Below are 20,823 nucleotides of genomic sequence, written 5' to 3' on the forward strand. Positions count from 1 at the left end.
ATGACACAGTATCGTAATCATTACAATATTATTATGTCTTATGGCATCAGAAATCATCTGTTAGTAATTTTATGTGGAAGAGTTCCTAATTTTATACTTTTTGGTTGGGAAATAAATGTGCAGTATCACGAACAACAAGATATAATGACATTTGACTGAGGAGTTGTAATTTCCCAAAAGTTGTGACATTAAGCAATTTGTTTTAATGGTGGCCCATGCAATGGAAAGCAAGGTGCTGTGATATGTCTATAACCATATAATGAATCATGTTTTTGAAATACTTGGAGAGTGTTATGGTACTGCTGGGCAGGTCAAGCTGTTTTCAGCAATTATTTTTTTCCACCGACCTAGGAGGCATGTACACTAGAATTGCAGTGTCAGTGTGAAGGTCTGCAGTTGTAATGTAAATGAAGCCTGAATCTAGAGTCAGAGCTTGACCCTAACACAGGAGCAAAGCTTTGCTTTGGAGTCAGTTTGGGCCTTAAAAACCAATATACAAAGCACAAATTTAGTAACAGCGTGAAGCCAAAAAAAGACTTTGTGTCAATCACATAAACACATCCTAAGATACTTTTTGTATTGTCCCATGCATTTTGTTTTTTTATCATCTGACTGAAAATCACATTTTCTAATTCATTGTTATCAGGTCTTAACTACCATTTGTGTGGAAGTTTAACATTTAGAATTAATTTCAATACATTAAGATGGGATCACGCGTGTCAGTCTACATACAGAAGGACTTGCTTTGTTCCTTCACCTTAGTTTGTTTGAACTGGGCTGAACTGTGTGTGGGGTTAGTCCATGTACGATTTGTGTGTTTTGATACTGATACAGACACAACCATGCCATTCATGGCAATTTTCATTAATAGATTGGTTTAAAAAATGCTCAAGACAATATTAAAAATTCTGTAATGGGGACTTGAAGACCATCAAAGGACTTCAACTTACCTTGTCCTAATACAGCATATGATCATTATAACCGTAAATAAGATTCTAGGTAGTCTAATAACTCCAGCAGTATTTGGGGTGAGCTAGATTGGCCTTTTACCTGTTCGTACTGCCTTACGCGCAATAAAGCACTGAACTGCCATTCTAAGAACCTGGGTTTGAACTCCAGTCTTGGATGCCACTCTAATTCTGTTCATCACAATGAACGAGTTTCCTGGGCTTTCATCCTGGTTTCCAAAACAAGAAAAAGAAAAGAAAGACTTTCTATAGCGCCTTTCATGACCTCAGGACGTCCCAAAGCACTTTACAGCCAATGAAGTACTTTTGAAGTGTCGTCACTTCTGTAATGTAGGAAATGCAGCAGCCAATTTGCACACAGCAAGCTCCCACAAACAGCAATGACCAGATAATCTGTTTTAGTGATGATTGTTGAGGGATAAATATTGACCAGGGTATCAGGGATAACTCCCCAGGCTCTTTCTTCAAAATAGTGCCTTAGGACCTTTCACATACACCTGATAGAGCAGTACAGGGCCTCGGTCTGAAAGATAGTACATCTGACAATGCAAAACTCCCTCAGGACTACACTGGAGTGTCAGGCTAGATTTGTGCTTAAGGCTCTGGAGTGGGGCATGAGCCCATAACTTTCTGACTCAGAGGCGAGAGTGCTACCCACTGAGCCATGGCTGACAACGTTCTCCTCTGGTGTCAGGCTCTCTAGCTTGATGGGAGGAAAACCCAGGCTGCAGAAGCACATCTTCAGTGGGCGCTGCCACTGGCCATGTAGAAATCCACATCCTGACTATCAACTACAACTCGCATTTATATAGCGCCTTTAACATAGTCAAATGTTCCAAGACTTTTCACGGGAGTGTAATCAGAAAAAAAAATGAACACTGATCCTAAGAAGGAGACATGAGGGCAATTGATTAAAAGCTTGATCAAATAGGTAGCCTTACCTCTTGGATGAGCCAAGAAATAAGGGAGAATCAAGCAACAGCAAAAACAAATGGGAAAAAAATTCTAAATTTAAATGGTGGTCCCTATGTTATGTGAATGAGATCAGCTATTAAGGTTGGGTTCTAAGAAGAATTAGTCCATTTCCAATTGCACTCCATTCCATCCCACATATTGAAAGTAGGTCTATTTATGGACCATCATAGGGAGCAAACAGGCATGGGGGGGGGGGGGAAACGGGGGAGGGAGTGTGGGGTTTGTTTGCCTCACAGGGGGCCCTGGGCACAGTTTTGTTCTGGAGACTGGATCTGCTTGGGGCCACTGACTTGGTCGGGTTGCACTGTCCTAACCTGGCCCCTGACTTCGCCAATTATAGGGGAAGGTCCACATGGATCAGTCATGTAGAACTGGAGTATGTTAGGCTGAGAGCTTATCCTGCCTGGACTGACTAATGCTTCCAGTGGGGGGCGGCCACGGGACAGGGATCCACTTGGGGTCTTTGACTGGCTCAGGGCCCCGTCCAATTACATGGGTTTCAGGGCCCTAATGCCACCCCTGCAAAATGGTTAAAAAATACATTATATGTGTAACTGAGAGTTGGAGTAATGAATATATGGGAGTGAGGATAAGCTTCTGAAATCTGGTTAGATTACAGCCTAAAACCGACTCTCTGATACCTGCCAGATGACATATTAGATACTGTTTAGCCTCGGGAGAGTGGTGTAGTGCTGAACCAGTTTTATTAAGTTATCTCCTTGATTTTATATCATGAGGTAATTTTCCAACTATGAGCTGCGGGGCGAGGGTGACCCTTTCCTGCCAGCAGCAGGTTAAACACCTGGGTATGTACTGCATGTTCACCCAAACGTTAACTTAATGATTGGAAAATTGTGTATAGCGCATGCCCCAATTCTCAGCATGCACTGCCAGTGGGTGAGCCTCCAAGGCGAGAAAATAGCCCCTCGCGTATCCTTCTCTCAGTGCTTTTCATAGTGTGAGGTGCTCTCTCTGAGTGAGAGGACAGGCAGAGCCCAATCCCACAGTCCTACTGCTGGTGCTCTGTAACCACTGATAGAGATTCCACATGATTGATGGCGATTAGCTATTGGGAAGACCAAAGCCATTGCCTTCTGCATCTGCCACAAACTCTGTACCCTTGCCATTGACGTCACTCCCCTTCCCAGCCACTGTCTCAGGCTGTATCAGACTGTTTACAATCTCAGCATCCTATTCAACCCTGAGCTGAGCTCCCCACCTCATATCCTCTCCATCACAAAAACTGCCTACATCCACCTCAGTTTATCTGCCACTGAAACCCTCATCCATGCCTTTGTCACCTCCAAACTTGATTATTCTAAAGTTGGCAGCTCATCCAAAATCCTGCTGCCTGTATCCTATCCAACACCAAGTCCCGCTCACTCACCACTCATGTCCTTGCTGACCTATATTGGCTCCTGGTCCACGACACCTCAGATTTAATATTCTCATTCTCCTGTTTAAATCTCTTTGTGATCTTGTCCTCTCTAACCTCCGCCAGCACTACAGCACCCCTCCAGAACTCTGCATTTGTCTGCGTCTGGCCTCTTGTGCATCCCCCTTCCTTCATTCCAGCATTGGCGGCTGTGCCTTCAGCTGCCTCGGCCTCATGCTCTTGAATTTCCTCTCAAAACCTCTCTGCCACTCTCTCCTCTTTTAAGACTCTCCTTGAAACTCACCTCTTTGATCTACTTTTTTGTCCCCCTCCTAATATCCTTTTTTGGCTTGACATCCTTTTTTTAATTATACCTCTGTGAAGCACTTTGATACATTTTTCTACATAAAAGGCACTATATAAAGGCAAGTTGTTTTTTGAGAGTTGTGGTTATCTAGTGTTTGCACCTTAAGTAGTTATATTTAACAAATAAGCTGCTAAAATGAAGCTTTTAAAAACTAAATTTTTTATGAAGGAGCTTTAGGGCCATGCCTGGCTGTTGTCTTATTTGAAGCTTTATTTTTTTATAGTCTGGTTGCAGCCACTGTGTTGAGATCAGGAAGATGTCCTCTGGTGTAAATGGATTAATTGGCTATATTTGAGAATCCCTGTTGTTGCACTTATGGAATCATCAGGGTTTGGAAATAAAACAAGGATGATGTTGGAGTGATGATGAGTTTTGCTTACTTTTAAAAGTTACATTCACATTTAGGGGGGAATTTCCTTTCCATCTGCCACTTCCTGGGCTGCCATATGAAAGACAGTGTTAGGCACTGGGGGATGGTGGTAAAAGCCTCAAGCCCCCCACTGGAGTGAGAATGCTTTGTTGTGACCTCCTCTCCCTCCAGTCGGCCCCAAACACTTAGTTGCTCAATGTCTCGGTCTTGGTGGAGGCCTTCAGTGCGAGCCTTCACTCTCATCCTTGAGGTGCTTCTGCTCCTTTAAGGTCCCTCGCTACCTCTTCTGGTGCTGCAATCATATCCCTGCAATAGCAACACCGGAGTTTCCTTGCATGCATTGGTAAGTGCCCTCTCGATGGTGGGAATCCCACCAGGAGCCTGCAATGCATATGGAATGAGCCCCAATGCAGGAAATTTGGTCGGGGTAGGGGCAGATGGAGGGGTGGGTTGAAGTCCCATCCCACCGGATCTCTGTCCCAAAGAGGAGAATTACATGGAACTACATAGAATTTACAGCACAGAAACAGGCCATTCGGTCCAACTGGTCAATGCCAGTGATAATGCTCCATACGAGCCTCCTCCCATCCTACTTTATCTAACCTTATTATCATATCCTTCTATTTCTTTCTCCCTCATATACTTATCTAGCTTCCCCTTAAATGCATCTATGCTATTTGGCTCAACTACTCCAATTGGTTGCAAGTTCCACATTCTAACTGTTCTAATTCCTCCTTACACTCTACATTCTACTGAAGATTTGCCAGTTAACAATATATATATTAAAGAAAAATTAAACAGCGTAGTACTATTGCTGCTCTATCGGGGCCTTCTTCTTTGACTGTGCAAACTGTAGTTACGTATTGCTGTCCACTTGTGGTCTGACTCTTCTATAGAAGCACTCAGTTCACTGATGACTTCAACAGGGTCACAGTCACTATTACGTCTGTCTTTACAGTTGCCCTCAAACAATTGTAACCAAAAATAACTTAAAAAGAAACAAGCAGCCTCTGGAGACTGGGCAACACGGTAGAGTTTCAGTGGATTGCTCCGTGCAGCAGTAGAACCTGAGTTTTGTTTGCACGGGTTAATTTTCCAATTTTAGTCACACTACTGTGTAGAAGGACTGAACAGAGTCTGTATGCAGTGATAGAACCCAGGTTTGAGTTAGTGATTCCCCACATGGGTCAGTTTATTGATTTCAGCCACACTGCTGTAGAGAAGGAGGAATTAATACAATGCATTCTCACCTGCCAAAAAAATGAGAGGGCATCAGAATGAAAGCCTCCAACTTCTAATCAGCTGGTTACAGCGAAATATTGACAGAGCCTGGGAACTATATCTCCAGCCCAGGTTGCCAGCATTGGAGACTCCAATTGGGTGAAAAGAAAAACTTCCAGCAATGAATCACAGAAACCCCACAGTGCAGATAGAGGCCATTTCGGTCCATCGAGCCTGCACCGACACATATCCCACCCAATCCCCGTAACCCCTACACCAACACATAGCCCACCCTATCCCCGTAACCCCACGTACTTAATCCCCCTAACACTAAGGGTCAATTTATCATAGCCAATCAACCTAACCCGCACATCTTTGGACTGTGGGAGGAAACCGGAGCACCCGGAGAAAACCCACACAAACACGGGGAGAATGTGCAAACTCCACACAGACAGTCGCCCGAGGTCGGATTCGAACCCGGGTCCGAACCCGGGTCTTTGGTGCTGTGAGGCAACAGTGCTAACCACTATGCCACTGTGCTGCCCAAAGTGGACTCCAAAGGGATGCCTATTTTAGTTCAGCAGTAAGAGTGTCACTGGTTTGCCCCAATGTCATCAATAGGAAAACAAACCTACCTACCCTCTTGTGAAGAGGCACAACTAATAGAATAATTCAAATATTTAAGTCCAATTTAACCAAAAGGGAAAACTTATAAACCAGAATCATAATATTATTATTTGTGACCACCACACCCTCTATTCATTGCGTGCCCAGCGGTCGTGGAAGGGTCCAAGGGTAACAGTGGACACCTCTACCTGGTGACCCAGGCGCAGACGAGACCGCGGAGGAGAAGCAGGCAGACAGAGCCACCCTCCCTGTGGGTCACGCTCATCCTGGATCTTTGCTAGGCACAGGAGCTACAAGAAACCCCTCCAACCTGCCCCCTCCCCTCCGCACCAGGTGGCCAAAGATCAGAAGTGTAGGGCTAACGGATGCGGTTGCAACATAGCTCCATTCTAAAAAGAAAACCTGGAGTTTATTTAAATGTTCTACTGGTACACAGGGAGCTGGTTCCTGGCCTGACTGAGAAAAGTTGTCTGGTTGCATGTTCCAATGTGTCGATCTTCAATTCAATACCTTTCACCTTATTAGAGGAGGAACGTACAAAAGAGCTTCACATTCTCTTTGCAATGTTTTTAGTGAAAGGATAGAAATAGGAGTTGGGAGCAGAGCCAGGCCAAGTGACTTGTCAAGTGTGCACTCGGACTAGCAGCATTACTGACTTATTCATTTACTTACTCCCCCTGCCCAACTTTTGTTTGGGCCTTTCCAGAAATTGGAGCTGCTGATTCGATTATGCGGATCTGGAACTGCAGTCAGTGTGGTAAGAAAATAAATAAATACCATGCTAGGACTCTGGCTCCATATATCTGGGACTGCTGTACACATGTTAGTGGGGAATCTGTAAAGTAATTATGGCCAGTGATGATCTAGAAATGGTGAAGTCACGTCCATCTTTCTAACAACGTATGCATGAGTTGCAGTAATATTTTGACCAAGGCATGTTTCAGTTTTACTGTGGTTTGCCAAACAGCTGGTTTTACTGATGGGAATACACTGAACACTTGCAAATATTCTTTGAAATTAAAAAAAAAATTATTATTATTATTGCGAGTTATTGCTGGCTGCAAAGGTCAAAGTGTATGAGTCAAAACAAGCAGTTCAAAGCCGTGCGCTCAATGTGCTAGTTTGGATATTGTGTGGAAAATTGTCTGGGTCCTCAACTGCCGAGAGCTTTGGCAGTTTTGCCTGTTCTCATTCTAGGGCAACTCGTACCTTTTCGGCTGGGTTTCACCAAACTGGGCCATTGGGTTCAAATGTGGGATGCAAGCGAGATAAGTACATGAGTGAGAAAGGAATAGAAGGATATGTTGATAGGGCGAGATGAATTAAATAAAGTGGGAGGAGGCTCGTGTGGAGCATAAACACCGGCATAATGATCTGTTTCAATGTTGTAAATTCTATATAATTCTATGAAATTCAGTAAGAGACAACCAGCCCATCTGATAGGACATTTTATTTGTTTCCTTATGGCAGCTCAAAATTGGTATAAGAAAAAGGACAATCATCAATTTTTGTCACAAATCATTTGGGAAAATAAACAGTTCACTTATCATTTTTGAATTCTTAGTAAGCTTGCGGGCAGTTCCAGATAATGAAGGTCTTTTATTTTTAAAACAAAAAAATGAGCCAGTTCAAAGCAGCATCCATAGCATCTTCAGAGTGACTAGCAGAAGCAGTGATGGCAGGGAAGGTGTACTCAGGAACCATTCACATAGTGGGCGACTGAGTTTCACATGAGCCCATTCCTGTTCTTTGAGATAATGATGGGAAAGGGAAGGCACTGCGCCAAGGCAGCAGTATATACATTTTTATTGTTGGTGAATTCCACATTAAAGTGTTACTTCTGGGAAATGAAACACCTTCCCTTCTTGGGTACCCAGTTAAACCGATGTTGCCGGCAACTGTTATAGAAACTGCCCGATTTTCCAGCCCACTGATTTCAATGGAAAAGAAACTTGGGCCATTTCTACAATGTGCACCTGAGCCACAACCCTGGTTTTTATGCTCCAGCGGTAAGTTGAAAATGACTGCCTCCCCCACCCACCTAGTGTCAGCATCAAGCACTCCCTGGTCAGGTATAGTACGGGTTAGATACGGAGCAAAGCATCAGTGCAACTACAAAGTGCAGGATGCTCAGGGTATAGGACGGAACTGTTTGGACATGAATTTGGACAGAAAAAATGTTGTTCCTGCCCCCCATCACTCCCTCCCTTCCTCCCTCCCAGGAATCGGAACACAGGCTGCAAGGGAAATACAGCCACAGCATCACAGCAATTAAAAGCAGCTGCTTTACTTTAAATCAACATTACCAAAAATAAGGGGCAACAAAAACTTGATAATTTCCTCCTAGCTTTTAAAATTAAAGTATTTATAGATATAGTACAGAGGGAGCAGTGCACTTTCTGCACAGGCAAAGCCTCCCAGCGCTTCCTGCAGTTTAACCTTAGCTGGATCCCAGTACAGCCTCTTTTCTTTGATTAATTTCATGGTCCCCGCTTCCAGGCCGCGTTTGTCTACAATGATGTGCAGATTGGGGATGGTGGGTAAAGGAAAAAGACTTGCATTTATATAGTGCCTTTCACAACCACTGGATGTCCCAAAGCACTTCACAGCCAATTAAGTACTTTTGGAGTGTAGTCACTGTTGTAATGTTGGAAAAGCGGCAACCAATTTGCACACAGCAAGCTCCCACAAACAGCATCATGATAATGACAAGATAATCTGTTTTAGTGATGCTAGCTAAGAGATAAATATCAGCCAGACCACCAGGAAGAACTCCCCTGCTCATCTTCAAAATAGCACCATGGGGTACATGTATGCAGATAGTCGCACTGTTACTGAGATAAGGAATAACAAGGGGCAAAAAACACTGGTGGGAGTAGTATATAGGTCCCCTAACAGTAGCTATACCGTTGGACAGAATATTAATCAAGAAATAATAGGAGCTTGTAACAAAGGTAATGCAATAATTGTGGGGGACTTTAATCTTCATATAGACTGGAGAAATCAATTTGGCAAAGGTAGTCTGGAGAACAAGTTCATGGAATGTATTCGAGACAGTTTCCTAAAACAATACGTCATGGAAGCAACCAGGGAACAGGCAATTTTAGATCTTGTATTGTGTAATGAGACAGAGTTAATTAGCAATCTCATAGTAAAGGATCCTCTGGGGCAGAGTGATCATAATATGATAGAATTTCACACTAAGTTTGAGAGTGACTTGCCTAAGTCCGAAACTAGAGTCTTAAATTTAAATAAAGCCAATTACATAGGTATGAGGGGTGAGTTGGCTAAGGTAGATTGGAAAATAGATTAAAAGGTATGGTGGTGGATAAGCAGTGGCTAGTAGTTAAAGAAATACTTCATAATTCTCAACAAAAATACATTCCATTGAGAAACAAAAACTCCATGGGAAAAGTGATCCATCCATGGCTAACTAAAGAAGTTAAGGATAGCATCAGATTGGAAGAGGAAACTTATAATGTTGCGAATAATAATAGTAAGCCTGAGGATTGGGAGAGTTTCAGAAACCAGCAAAGGATGACCAAAAAATTGATAAAAAGGGAAAAAATAGAATGAGAGAAAACTAACAAGAAATATAAAAACTGATTGTAAGAGCTTCTACAAGTATGTAAAAAGGAAGAGAGTAGCAAAAGTAAATGTTGGTCCCTTAGAGGCTGAGATAGGAGAAATTATTATGGGGAATAAGGAAATGGCAGAAACGTTAAACAAATATTTTGTATCTGTCTTCACATTAGAAGACGCAAAAAGCATATCAAAAATGGTGGGGAACCAAGGGTCTAATGAGGGTGAGGAATTAATATAAGTAGAGAAAAAATACTAGAGAAACTAATGGGACTAAAAGCCGACAAATCTCCTGGACCTGACGGCCTACATCCTAGGGTTCTAAGAGAGGTGGCTGCAGAGATAGTGGATGCATTTGTTTTGATCTTCCAAAATTCCCTAGATTCTGGAATGGTCCCAGCAGATTGGAAGGTCGCAAATGTAACACCGCTATTCAAGAAAGGAGGAAGAGAGAAAACAGGGAACTACTGGCCAGTTAGCCTGACATCAGTCGTCGGGAAAATGCTGGAATTCATTGTTAAGGAAGTGGTACCATGGCACTTAGAAAATCATAACTTGATTAGCCAGAGTCAACATGGTTTTATGAAAGGGAAATCGTGTTTGACAAATTTATTAGAGTTTTTGAGGATGTAACTAACAGGGTAGATAAAGGGGAACCAGTGGCTATAGTATATTTAGATTTCCAAAAGCCATTTGATAAAGTGCCATATAAAAGGTTATTACACAAGATAAGGGCTCATGGGGTTGGGGTAATATTGTAGCATGGATAGAGGATTGGTTAACGGACAGAAAACAGAGAGATGGGATAAACAGATCTTTTTCAGATTGGCAGGTTGTAACTAGTGGGGTGCCGCAAAGATCAGTGCTGGGGCCTCAGCTACTTACAATCTATATTAATGACCTAGATGAAGGGACCAAGTGTAATGTATCCAAGTTTACTGACAATACAAAGCTAGGTGGGACAATAAGCTGTGAGGAGAACACAAAGGGCTGGATTTTGCTACGGGGGCGGGTTGGAGGTGGGAAACCCACATTCGGGCTTGTTGTCCCGCCTCCATGGAGATGTGGCCAACCCACTGGATTTTCCTCTGATTGACCTTGTTGAGCCCGCCCTGTGGGCTCAGCAGGCCAATTAAGGGCCACCCGGCAACAGGTGACGTCAGAGATTGACATTTCATCTGTCAAAAGCTTTTGGCAGATGAAATATCAGTGTTTAACAGCTGTTTGAAGCTGTCAAGCACTGAAAAACTGCTAATTCAGCCTCAGTCCTTTCTCAGGATAACTTTAAAATCATTTTGCTGCAGAAACCAAGAAGCTGATTTTTTTTTTAAAAATCGGAGCTTCTGTGGTTCTTGCAGCCGACTCCCGACACCGGAATGCAGGACTCCTGTAAAGGTAAGTAAAAGTAAGTTAAACTTATTTAAACACTTTAAACACTTGCAGAACACTTACCTTTGCACTCCTGCACCCCTCACTCACCTGAACACTGGGCATCTCGACCCCTCCAAGACCTCAGACCCACATCCCGCTTCGAAAACTTTTCGTGGTTTGGAGCTGTCGGGAAGCCCACAAACCAGCAATAAAAATCGCGAATAGGCAAAAAACTACCTGTTAACTACCTGTTAACAGGCAGTTTAATTGCCTTTAATCCCTTCCCGCCTCTGGGAGTCGGGTTCCAGCACTTGTCGGCAACCCGACTCCTATGAAATTGACATGGAGGCGGGTTGGAGGCGGGATGGGGTCGGGACCCCCGGATCTCCGATTTTTATCGCCCGCACGCCTCCAACCCGACTCCAGGGGCTTAGGAAAATCCAGCCCAAAGAGTCTGCAAAGGGATATAGATAGACTAAGTGAGTGAGCAGTAAGGTGGCAGATGGAGTATAATGTAGGGAAACATGAGGTTATTCACTTTGGTAGGAAGAATAGAAAAACAGAATATTTTTTAAATGATGAGACACTTTTAAATGTTGGTGTTCAGAGAGATTTGGATGTCCTCGTGCAAGAAACACAGAAAACTAGCATGCAGGTACAGCAAGCAATAAGGAAGACAAATGGCATGTTGGCCTTTATTACAAGGGGGTTGGAGTATAAGAGTAATGAAGTCTTGCTACAATTGTACAGGGCCTTGGTGAGACCACACCTGGAGTACTGTGCACAGTTTTGGTCTCCGTATTTAAGGAAGGATATACCTGCCTTGGAGGCGGTGCAGCAAAGGTTCACTAGATTGATTCCTGGGATGAAAGGGCTGTCCTATGATGAGAGATTGTGTAGAATGGACCTATACTCTCTGGAGTTTAGAAGAATGAGAGCTGATCTCATTGAAACATAAAAGATTCTGAAGGGGATTGACAGGGTAGATGCTGAGAGGTTGTTTCCCCTGGCTGGATTGTCTAGAACTAGGAGGCATAGTCTCAGGATAAGGGGTAGGCCATTTAAGACTGAGATGAGGAGGAATTTCTTCACTCAGAAGATTGTGAATCTTTGGAATTCTCTGCCCCAGAGGGCTGGGGATGCTGAGTCTTTGAGTATATTCAAGGCTGAGATAGATAGATCTTTGGACTCTAGAAGAACCAAGGAATATGAAGATCGGGTGGGAAAGTGGAGTTGAGGTCGATGATCAGCCAGGATATTGAATGGCGGAGCAGGCTTGAGGGGCCGTATGGCCTACTCCTGCTCCTATTTCTTATGTATCTTATGTTCTTACTGCTGCTACTCGTGGCAGAGTTGCTATTGGACTTGCCATTTGCACTCTGCTCCTGGTACTTTCCACAACCTTCACATTGCTTGGTGGGATGGGCACCCATGTCACAAAAGGCCTGGCTATGTGACTTTCTGAGAAGTGTCAAGCAATCATCAGCCAATTGCAACTTAATCTCTGGCTCCAAGACAGGCTGTGTTTGATTGTGCAATAATTCACTGTCAGCCCATCCCTTCTGAAGCTGTAGCAATTTTATTAACTTGTGAACATGTATGTGTGTTGAAAAGGTTGGTTGGGAGAGCCTCAACTGTCCCAAGCAGTGCTTGTGCTGATGAAGGAAAGTTTCCTGCCCCAACAACGTACTTCAGCTCTAGGCTCAGATGAGCATCTCCTTTGATTTTTTTCCATTCTCACATTAGCCTTCCTGTGACTTCTCTGAGTGACATTACCAAGTAATGCTGAGCCAGGACTGCGTTGTGCTGTGGGCCCACCAGGAACTGGGCTGAGGCTTTTTAAGCTCACTTCATGTAGGTTCCTTACTGTTGGCAGTCTTTCAGGCCACCTTATAATGATTGGGTTATAGTGTATAAAGAAAGTAACGTAGACTGAACTTGCCCATATCATTAAAACAAAAGCAAGATACAGCGGATGCTGGAAATCTGAAATAAAAACTGAAAATGCTGGAAATACTCAGTAGGTCAGGCAGCATCTGTGGAGAAAGAAAGAGAGTTAATGTTTCAGGTCAATGACCTTTCATCAGAACTGGAAGACTGTAGAGCTTTTAAGCAAGTGCAGTGTAGGGAAAAGGGGAATCAGGGAATCCCATATCACTCTTGGGTACATGAACACAATAATGATGAATATCCTCCACCTCCTTGACCTATTTCAGATTCTGCCTGTCAAGGTATCAGCCCAACAATTCCATGACCGGAACAGTAACATCTCCAAGCTCCTCAGGGTGGGCAAGAGCTGAGAATGCAGCTCGAGCACCTTCAGCTCCCAACAACTCAGCTTCCCAAATATCAGTCAATATTACTGGACAGCCCAGATCCAAGTAATTGTGACCTGGAACCTCACCTCCCAGCAAAACCCATGGCTGTGGATGTAGACCAGGAACTCCCTGTGCAGCATACCATTCATATACAATCAGAAGAGACCAAGAAACACCCGATTATCACCACAACTCTCTCAGCCTTTGGATCCCACCAGGTCCATCAGTTCTTGCCCTGATCAGGGGCAATGAGGGGCTCCCAGGAGTTCAGACCTCAGGCAGATTCAAAGCCTAGCATGGGAAATTGATTATGAGATTGCACCAGCTCCTACATAAGGGCCTGATTATGCCCTTGAGAAATTCCACCCCTCCCAGCATGACCAGTGCAGTTATGTCCAAATGAGGCAATATCTTCAGACCCCAGCAGTACTTTGCATACTTCAGTGTTGGTCAACCCCTTTGGAAATCTCCCTCCAATTTAAGTCTCCTGCAGTCTCCTCCAACTCCCGCCACTTACCTGGCATCTGCACCTCGACTGCTTTCCTGCCCGACATGCAGCCGGCCTGTCAATCAGGCTGACTGTTGGGCGGGTAATCTACTGCAAAAATATAAAAGACGTCCTGCAGTTAAATCCTGCAGGGCGTTCAGGAAACCCTTGCTCCCGGGTTTCCCATTTCCCCCCACACCCTCTCACCACCCCCCTCCACTCTCTTCACCGCCTCGAGTAAACACTGGGACCAGTTTCTCATCGCCTTCATTCCCTCCTCTCCATGGAAACTTCCATTCTTCATAGGGAGAAGCTGGAGTCTTGGGAGGTAATTTTAAGCGAACTTGCTGGGCGGGAAACCCAGGTTTTACATCCCGCCCAATATTACTCTCCATTGACTTCCATGGAGGGTAAAACTGTGAGAGGTGTAAAACCAGCATTGCACTCAATCCTGTCAGTTTCCCGATGGACAAGCTAAAATTGTCCCCGTGATTTTTTGTGAATGAGATAGTTGACAGGGACATTGGTCAATTGGGAAATCTTACCATTCAACAAAATCCTGAGACAGATTTAAAAAGTGACTTGCTTTCTAGTTGTTTTGGAAACAAACTTCCCTTTCTTTGTTTACTATCGGAGCCTGTTTAACCTTATGTACATGTTGTGGCAAAATTATTTTTCATTTTACAGCAGTATTACATAGCAGAAAGGAGACTCTGTTGCTGGAGGTGATATGACAAACACATGACTCATCACTGTACAAACACTAAAAGCAGACTTAATTTAGAAGCTGGGATATTTAATATTTTAGTAATTTTATGTTGGATAAACACACAGCTTTTCTCAGGTCTCAGCGTAGTACGGTGGATTTTAACTCTTCTCAAGATTAATCTGAGAATGAAAAAACATTTAAATGTAAACACTGGTGCCCTTAATGTCTGGATGTGACCAACTTGCATACTGGTGGTGGAACACTGTGTTCTGTAATGAGGGATAAGACGGACAGTATTTAGTGCAGTAAATGTCTCTGAGAAGCCACAGTCTTAAGTAGAAGTGGTGTCTTTGCTGTTTATAGAACAAAGTACTGCACAGCAAAAATAGAGGTCAACATTTCAGGGACTGGCTACAACTGACAGACAGAACACTTGGGAGGAGTACAAGTGCACAATAATACATCATATGACCCTTTCCAAAGAATATTATATAATTAGAATCATATAGCACAGAAGGAGGCCATTCGGCTCATTGTGTCTGTGCCGGCTCTTTGAAAGAGCTATCCAATTAGTCCCTCTCCCTTGCTCTTTCCCCATAGCCCTGCAAACTTTTCCTTTTCAAGTATACACCCAATTCCCTTTTGTAAGTTATTATTGAATCTGCTTCCACCACCCTTTCAGGCAGTGCATTTCAGATCATAACAACTCGCTGCGTAAAAAAAAATGGAGACACTACATTAATATAAGGGAGCTTACTGATGTTCCAATGTGGACATTCTCTCACTAATCTTACTTGCATAAGTTAAGCATGCTTTTAGTTAGCCTTCAGGACCCCTTTAGTACAAAGGCGTCTTTATCATATCCTGCTCTGCTAAGTCCCACAAAACACATTGAATACATCACTGCGATTTCACTGTTTGCTCTGTAACATTTGTTTCATGGCACTATGCTGTGCCCCAGGTTTGATCCTAGGTTTGTACTGAGTTTGCTAATCTCAGCCAGGGTGCCAGTGAGGGCACTACAATTGGGGCTGCCGGGTTAGCAAATTATCCAGAACTCTGCCCCTGATCACTATTCAATGATCCCTGCTGGCAAACAGGTGTGTGTGTGAGGACATCGGATGAGAAGTGGTTTGGTCTCAGCTGTGATATTTCCTGCAGTGGAATATCCTGACAACGTCCGCTATCTATGCTCAACATGTGGGATGGCGACTTAGTTTAAGTACTGGATAGTAACTGGCTCCCGTGGGATCGTCCCAAGTGAGAGTCAGGGCCTTCAGAATAGGAAGCGAGAAAGTGAAAGTCCCAGAGGGATTTTGACTGGAATTAATCTGCAGGATATTTTGCTGAGGTACAACTATTTACTGAGTGCCAGCTATGAACAAACACCCAGCTGTACAACAATCACTTTCTGACCAAATGTAAGCGATAGTCAATCACTATCCCATTTAATCAGCATGCCTCTTAGCTCTTTGTTACTTATTTTCTTTGCAATTGTTTGAAAAGAAAGAACTTGCATTTATATAGCACCTTTCACGATTTTAGGACGTCCCAAAGCGCTTTACAGCCAATGAAGTACTTTTGTAGTGGAGTCACTGTCGTAATGTAGGAAACACGGCAGCCAATTTGCGCACAGCAAGATCCCCCCACAATAAGCAATGTGATAATGACCAGAGAATCTGTTTTAGGTGTTGGTTGAGGGATAAATGTTAGCCAGAGAACTCCCCTGCTCTTCTTTGAAATAGTGCCATCGGATCATTTACGTCCACCTGAACGTCTCATCAAAAAGAAGCCATATCCGACAGTGCCGCACTCCCTCAGTAGTGCACTTGAGTGTCAGCCTGGATTATGTGCTCATGTCTCTGGAGTGGGTCTTGAACCCACAACTTACTGATTCAGAGGTGAGAGTTTTATCACTGTTTACCCTTTTCACTTCCTCAAAGTAGTTGTTGCAAGGTTTATGTCCCTGTTAGATTTATCATCTGTTCCAGTGAAGTTAATGGTAAACAGCACACAGCAGATGATTTAGTACCTGTCAGCTGTGATGCTCTGATCAGGCACTCGTGGTGAGGAGTGGCACTCTGATAGAGCGCTGGTCAGCAACAGCAATAACAACTTGCATTTATATAGCGCCTTTAACATGGAAAAACATCCCAAGATAGTTGACAGTGACATGATCGGCCAAAAATGGCCGCTAAGCCAAAGAAGGAGACACTTGGAAGGGAGGTGTCTTAAAGGAGGAGAGGGATGTGGAGAGGCATAGGGGTTTAGGGAGGTAATGCCAGAGCATGGAGCCTAGATGGCTGAAAGCACCACCACAAATAGTGGGGTAAAGGGGGGATGTATAAGAGATCACTCGGAGGAACGGAGAATTCTGAAGAGTTATAGAGATAGAGTTACACTAGAGGCCTCTGCCTGGGAGGGGTTTTCTAGGTTACTTTTAGGTCCAGCGATGGATCGGGCCATGAGCTGTGTTGTGACCATTAAACAAATATTACAAGACCCAGATACCTATTCATATATAAGTAAAGTGTCAGCCATGGCTCAGTTGGTAGCATAAGAACATAAGAACATAAGAAATAGGAGCAGGAGTAGGCCAATCGGCCCCTCAAGCCTGCTCCGCCATTCAATAAGATCATGGCTGATCTGATCCTAACCGCCAATCCACTATCTCAGAACCATCTCCTGAATCTAACAGAATTAGACACACAAAATAGGAGCAGGATCAGGCTACACGGCCCCTGGGCCCGCTCCGCTACCCACAGGGCCATGACCGATCCGAACCTAGACTCATGTCCAATTTCCTGCCCGCTCCCCGTAACCTTTAATTCCCTTTACTTCTAGGAAACTGTCTATTTCTGTTTTAAATTTATGTAATGATGTAGCTTCTACAGCTTTTTGGGGCAGCATATTCCATGGACCTACCACACTCTGAGTGAAGTAGTTCCTCCTCATCTCAGTTTTGAAAGAGCAGCCCCTTATTCTAAGACTATGCCCCCTAGTTCTAGTTTCACCCATCATCGGGAACATCTTCCCCGCATCCACCCGATCCAACCCCTTCACAATCTTATGTGTTTCAATAAGATCGCCTCTCATTCTTCTGAACTCCAATGAGTAGAGTCCCAATCTACTCAACCTCTCCTCATATGTCCATCCCCTCATCCCCGGGATTAACCGAGTGAACCTTCTTTGTACTGACTCGAGAGCAAGTATGTCCTTTCTTAAGTATGGACACCAAAACTGTACGCAGTATTCCAGGTGCGGTCTCACCAATACCTTGTACAACTGAAGCAATACCTCCCTATTTTTATATTCTATGCCCCTAGCAATGAAAGCCAACATTCCATTGGCCTTCTTAATCACTTGCTGCACCTGCATACTAACCTTTTGAGTTTCGTGCACCAGGACCCCCAGATCCCTTTGTACTTCAGTACTTTCCAGTTTCTTGCCATTAAGATAATAACTTGCTCTACTATTTTTCCTGCCAAAGTGCATAACCTTACACTTTCCAGTATTGTATTCCATCTGCCAAATCTCTGCCCACTTACTTAGCCTGTCTATGTCCTCTTGCAGGTTTTTTATGTCCTCCTCACTCATTACTTTCCCTCCCATCTTAGTATCATCTGCAAACTTTGATATGTTACACTCGGTCCCCTCCTCCAAATTGTTAATATAGATTGTAAAGAGTTGGGGACCCAGCACTGACCCCTGCGGAACACCACTAGTTACTGATTGCCAGTCTGAGAATGAACCATTTATCCCAACTCTCTGCCTTCTGTTAGATAGCCAATCCTCTATCCATGTCAGAATATTACCCCCAATCCCGTGATTTTTTATCTTAAGCAATAATCTTTTGTGTGGCACCTTGTCAAATGCCTTTTGGAAGTCTAAATACACTACGTCCACTGGTTCCCCTTTATCCACCCTATACGTTACTTCCTCAAAGAACTCCAGCAAATTTGTCAAACATGACTTCCCCTTCATAAAACCATGCTGACTTTGTCCTATTAAATTATGATTATCCAAATGTCCTGTTACTGTCTCCTTAATAATGGACTCCAAAATTTTACCTACCACAGAGGTTAGGCTAACCGGTCTATAGTTTCCAGCCTTCTGTCTACTGCCCTTTTTAAATAAGGGTGTTACATTAGCAGTTTTCCAGTCTGCCGGGACCTTTGCCGAGTCCAGGGAGTTTTGGAAAATTATTACCAATGCATCCACAATCCCTACCGCCACTTCCCTCAAGACCCTAGGATGTAAGCCATCAGGTCCAGGTAATTTATCCGCCTTGAGTCCCATTATTTTACCGAGTACCACTTCCTTAGTGATTTTGATCGTGTTTAGCTCCTCCCCCCCTTTAGCCCCCTGTTTGTCCAGTGTTGGGATATTCTTAGTGTCTTCTACTGTAAAGACTGATGTAAAATATTCATTCAGTGTTTTTGCCATCTCTATATTTCCCACCATTAATTTCCCGGTCTCATCCTCTAAGGGACCAACATTTACTTTAGCCACCCTTTTTCTTTTTATATAACTATAAAAACTCTTACTATCTGTTTTTATATTTTTTGCTAATTTACTTTCATAATCTATCTTCCCTTTCTTAATCAATCTTTTTGTTATTTTTGCTGTCTTTTAAAGTTTTCCCAATCCTCTATCCTCCCACTAGATTTGGCTACCTTATATGCCCTTGTTTTTAGTCGAATACTATCCTTAATTTCTTTACTTAGCCATGGATGGCTGTCTTTTCTTTTACACCCTTTTCTTCTCAGTGGAATATATTTTTTTTGGAAGTTGTAAAATAACTCCTTAAATGTACACCACTGATCATGTATCGTCTTACCCTTTAATCTATTTTCCCAATCCACTCTACTCAATTCCGCTCTCATACCTTCATAGTCTCCTTTATTCAAGCTTAGCACGCTTGTTTGAGATCCAACCTTCTCACCCTCTAATTGAATATGGAATTCAACCATGTTATGGTCACTCATTCCAAGGGGATCCTTTACTAGGACATTTTTAATTAATCCCGTCTCGTTACACAGGACCAGATCTAAGGTTGCTTGTCCCCTGGTCGGTTCAGTTACATACTGCTCAAGAAACCCATCCCTAATATACTCAATGAACTCATCCTCAAGGCAGCCCTGCCCAATTTGATTTGTCCAATTAATATGACAGTTAAAATCCCCCATAATTATAGATGTTCCCTTATTACAAGCCTCAACTATTTCCTGATTGATACTCCGTCCAACAGAGTTGCCACTGTTCGGCGGCCTATAGACTACGCCCACTAGTGTTTTTTTCCCCTTATTATTCCTTACCTCCACCCAAACTGTTTCATTATCCAGATCTTTTGACCCAATATCATTTCTCTGTATTACAGTGATTCCTTCCTTTATTAACATAGCCACCCCACCTCCCCTTCCTTCCTGCCTGTCCTTCCTGATCGTTAAATAACCTGGTATGTTTAATTCCCAGGCATTGTCACCCTGCAGCCATGTTTCTGTAATGGCCACAAGATCATACCCATATGTAGTTATTTGTGCCATTAACTCGTCTATTTTGTTACGGATGCTACGTGCATTCAGATAGAGAACTTTCAAAGATGTTTTGTGACACTTAGTTCCTGCTTTTGCCCTTTTTATTACTTTACCTTTTACTCCATGCCTTCTGCCCCTTCCTGACACGCTCTGGTTTTTAATTTCCCCACTGCTACCTAAGTCTATGACCTTCTCTGTTGTCATTTTTATTATTTGCTCTCTAGGAACCTCCCCCCCACTAGTTAGTTTAAAGCCCTCTCTACAGCCCTAGTTATATGATCCGCCAGGACTCTAGTCCCAGCACTGGCCAAGTGAAGCCCGTCCCGACGGAACAGCTCCCTCCTGCCCCAGTACTGGTGCCAGTGTCCCAGGAAGCAAAACCCATTTCTCCCACACCAGTCTTTGAGCCACGCATTTAACTCTCTAATTTTATTTGTCCTAGCCAAATTCGCTCGTGGCTCAGGTAATAATCCAGAAATTATTACCCTTGTGGTTCTGCTTTTTAATTTGGCCCCTAGCTGCTCAAACTCCCTCAGCAGAACCTCCTTCCTTGTCCTATCTATGTCGTTGGTACCAACATTGACCACGACAACTGGATCCTCCCCCTCCCACTCCAAGTTTCTCTCCAGCCCAGAGGAGATGTCCTTAACCCTGGCACCGGGTAGGCAATACAGCCTTCGGGACTCTCGCTCTCGGCTGCAAAGAACTCTATCTATCCCCCTAACGATACTATCCCCTACCACTACAACATTTCTTTTAACTCCCCCCACTTGAATGGCCCCCTGCTCCACAGTGCTGTGGCCAGGTTGCTCATCCTCCCTGCAGTCCCTGCTCCTGTCCCCACAGGGAGTAAGAGCCTCGAACCTGTTGGACAAGTGCAAGGGCTGCGGCTCCTCCAACACTACCTCCTGGATCC

General features: G+C 43.7%; 1 protein-coding gene across 4 annotated transcripts in view; it reads left to right on the forward strand.

Annotated features, from left to right (window-relative positions):
* The window catches only part of satb2 (SATB homeobox 2), a 595,400-nt gene that overhangs the window by 7,978 nt on the left and 566,599 nt on the right, over nt 1-20,823 (forward strand). The gene's annotated exons all lie outside the window — the stretch shown is intronic.

This window comes from Somniosus microcephalus, chromosome 4 (assembly GCF_052327205.1).
Source record: "Somniosus microcephalus isolate GS21.2 chromosome 4, FLI_Smic_1.0, whole genome shotgun sequence".
NCBI lineage: Eukaryota > Metazoa > Chordata > Chondrichthyes > Squaliformes > Somniosidae > Somniosus > Somniosus microcephalus.